We start from the raw sequence: 3,718 nt of genomic DNA on the forward strand, positions 1-3,718 counted from the left end.
GCCAGTTAAGATCGGGTGGACTTTTCCTTTACTAGCTTTCACAACTGACACTGGTACTGTCTCTTGGTAGGAAGTTTGACACATATATACACTGCCTGGGATCCATGATAATATCAATTGAAGGGTTAACTTAGAATCTTAGAACACAAGGTGATTGACGTATGTTCACGAAAACATTAATCTATTGATGTATGTAGATTTCAAGGATGAATGGCAACAAGACTCAACAAACACATGGTTTGTGATCTACCTCTCATGTATCCTTATCCATTCTACTAATATTGTCCTCATAAATTGGAAAGGATTTATAAATTAATTACATGATTAGAAATACTTCTATTTTCTTTACTTATTTGAGAGAGAGAGCTAGAGAGGGAGCAAGAATAGTCCAGGTTGGGGAGAACAATATGGTGGATGGCGAGGAGCCGGAGAAGAAAAGAAGGAGAATAGAGGAGTTGCTGGCTGAGAAAATGGCTGTTGATGGTGGGTGTGGGGACACTGGAGACTGGGAAGGTCGCTGGAACCATGTAAAGAAGTTCCTCGAGCGATCTAGGCCCTTCACACACCCTGATTTCGAACCGAGCACTGAATCTTTCCAGTTTTTGTTAGATACATGTAAAGTTCTAGTCATTGGAGCTGGTTGGCTTAGGATGTGAGCTCCTGAAAAATCTGGTGTTGTCTGGTTTTAGACAGATTCATGTTATAGACATGGACACTATAGATGCTTCCAATCTAAATAGACAGTTTTTATTTAGGCCCAAAGATGTTGGAAGACCTAAGGCTGAAGTTACTGCAGAATTTCTAAATGACAGAGTTCCTAACTGCAATGTAGTTCCACATTTCAACAAGGTTCAGGATTTTAATGACACTTTCTATCGACAATTTCATATAATTGTATGTGGACTGCACTCTATCATAGCCAGAAGAGGGATAAATGGTATTCTGATATCCCTTCTGAATTATGAAGATGGTGTATTAGATCCAAGCTCCATTGTCCCTTTAATAGATGGGGGGACAGAATGCTTTAAAGGAAATGCCCAGGTGATTCTGCCTGGAATGACTGCTTGTATTGAATGCACACTAGAACTGTATCCTCCACAGGTTTATTTTCCCATGTGCACCATTGTGTCTATGCCCAGGCTACCAGAACACTGTACTGAGTAGGTAAGGATACTGCAATGGCCTAAGGAGCAGCCTTTTGGAGAAGGAATTTCATTAGATGGAGATGATTCTGATCATATTCAGTGGATTTTCCAAAAGTCCCTCGAGAGGGCATCACAATATAATATTAGGGGTGTGACCTATAGACTCACTCAAGGAGTAGTAAAACGAATAATTCCTGCAGTAGCTTCTACAAATGCAGTCATAGCAGCTGTGTGTGCCACTGAGGTTTTTTAAATAGCCACAAGTGCATATATTCCTCTTAATAATTACTTGGTATTCAATGATGTAGATGGACTATACACATACACATTTGAAGCAGAGAGAAAGGAAAACTGCTCAGCTTATAGTCAGCTTCCTCAAAGTATTCAGTTTTCTCCATCTGCTAAACTACAGGAGGTTTTGGATTATTTAACCAATAGTGCTTCTCTGAAGATGAAATCTCCAGCCATCACAGCTACATAAGAGGGAAAAATAGAACACTTTACCTACAGTCAGTAACATCTATTGAAGAATGAACAAGGCCAAATCTCTCCAAAACGTTGAAAGAATTGGGACTCGTTGATGGGCAAGAACTGGCAGATGCTGATGTCACCACACCACAGACTGTACTATTCATAACATTTTACTTCTTAAGGAAAATAAACTTGTACATAATAGAAAACTCATGGAAATATACTACATGGATGCTAAGACATTTAATGTCATTTTTAGCATTAGTATTGCTGAAATTTGACTTTTATATAATGAACCACTCTTTTTAAAATCTGTAACTTCCCCTTGTAGACTGAATTTTGGGGTTGGTACTTGTAAGCATTTTCATTATAATATGGGAAATGATGCTTGGAGAGAGAGAATGAACAAATGTTTTGCTTCTTTCAAAAGAAGAGGCAAGTGCTCTCTTGTATCTGACTTTTGTTACTGTAGTCTAAGAATGCTTTCCTCAGTTTTCATTTGATCACCCACATAAACAAAAGATGTCCCTCTAAAGAAAATTAAGTTTTAAATGACCTTGACTATTACACCCTGACATCTAGAACATGTTGAACATAGCCCATTTCTTGCTTGATTTAATACTCATTTAATTGTGGTTGTCCAAATGAATATTAATTATTGCAAAGGTTACCTTGTCTATAATAATTTGTAAATGGTATTATAGCTGAGTACCTGTGCATGGATATGGGAACTATTTTTTATGTTTACTTGTAGTGCCATAGAGGCCAGTATACACAATATTAAAGCCAAGACGTGGATGTTTAAAAGAAGTTAATGCTCAGGCAATTATCACTGATGCTTTCACACTATTTATTAATAAAATCATATATTGTATTAAAAAAAAAGAATAGTCCAGGTTGGGCAGCAGAGAAGAAGGAGAGGAAGCAGGCTTCACATTGAGAAAGGTGTCCAGTGCAGGGCCTGATCCTCCAAGATCCAGAGATACTGACCTCAGCCAAAGGCAGATGCTTAACCAACTGTGCCACCCCAGTACTTGCAAATTAATTTAATCTTTAAGAGTGGTCCTGATTTTGAAGAATTGTGTGTATCACGACAGGAATTAAACTGTAATTTTCAGATTCAGGCAGTGACGTCTTCCTCCCCCTCTATGAGAATTTGGTAGCCAGCTGCTTTTCTCCACCACCAAGAATTGCTCCTTATTTCTTGGCCTGAGAATGTGTAAGACCACTGCCTGTATGGAAACATTCCATGATTTAGAAGATTTAGAACAGGAGGGGATATGTATGCTCCCTTCCATAAACACAAAGCACATCCAGGAATGCCTGTATGTTTCTTTTATTTAAGGGACAAACTTGATTTAGGCTCAGGTCCTGATATCAGGGTTGTCAGATTGAGCCTGTGACATGTGTCATGATCTGCACCACAGATGGAACCTGTGTAAAGGTCTCTCTCTATCCCTTCATACCTCCCCTTCCAATCTTGGCTACCAGAAGTTCCACAATGTCTATTCCAGACTAAAGGAGGAGTGTGTAGGACAAGAGGTGATCCAGACATCAATCACCATTGGCAACTAGTGACAGGAGACTAAATAAACTTCCTGCTGCTCCCAGAACCAAGAGAAGACTTGCAGAAATCCTATTACAACTGCATTTCACATGACCTCTTAGCAATGCTTACTTCTCCTAGAATCTTCATATTAGAAATATGTTCTCATTCATCTACCCTGAATCTTCAGTGATATGGAATTCCTACAGGAGATTTGCAAACACTCTACCTCCTCATGTCTTCTCTACTCTATGTGAGTGACCTTCTTACTGACCCTCTTGATTTTGGCTGAGATGATGATTCCAGGGTTGTGAGATCGAGCCCTGCAAAGTGTTTGGCTCCTGCCCAGTGTCTCCCTCTCTCTCTATCTCGCACCTCCCCCTCACAAAAAACAAACAAACAAACAAACAAACAAACAAAAACCAGCACGTCCACTCAGAGATCCATTTGTTAAGATGCCCGATATTTTTAACTCTAGTTTACTGGCCCTAAAAAGAATGTGTTGACAGAAAACACTTTTGGAGAGAATGTCTATTTATAAAATAACCCTGCAATA

At 39.1% G+C, this 3,718-nt stretch overlaps 1 pseudogene; it reads left to right on the forward strand.

Annotated features, from left to right (window-relative positions):
* The first annotated feature begins 407 nt into the window (after positions 1-407).
* On the forward strand, positions 408-3,191 carry LOC122899210 (annotated as a pseudogene).
* The last annotated feature ends 527 nt before the right edge of the window (positions 3,192-3,718 follow it).

This window comes from Neovison vison, chromosome 2 (assembly GCF_020171115.1).
Source record: "Neovison vison isolate M4711 chromosome 2, ASM_NN_V1, whole genome shotgun sequence".
Taxonomy (NCBI): domain Eukaryota; kingdom Metazoa; phylum Chordata; class Mammalia; order Carnivora; family Mustelidae; genus Neogale; species Neogale vison.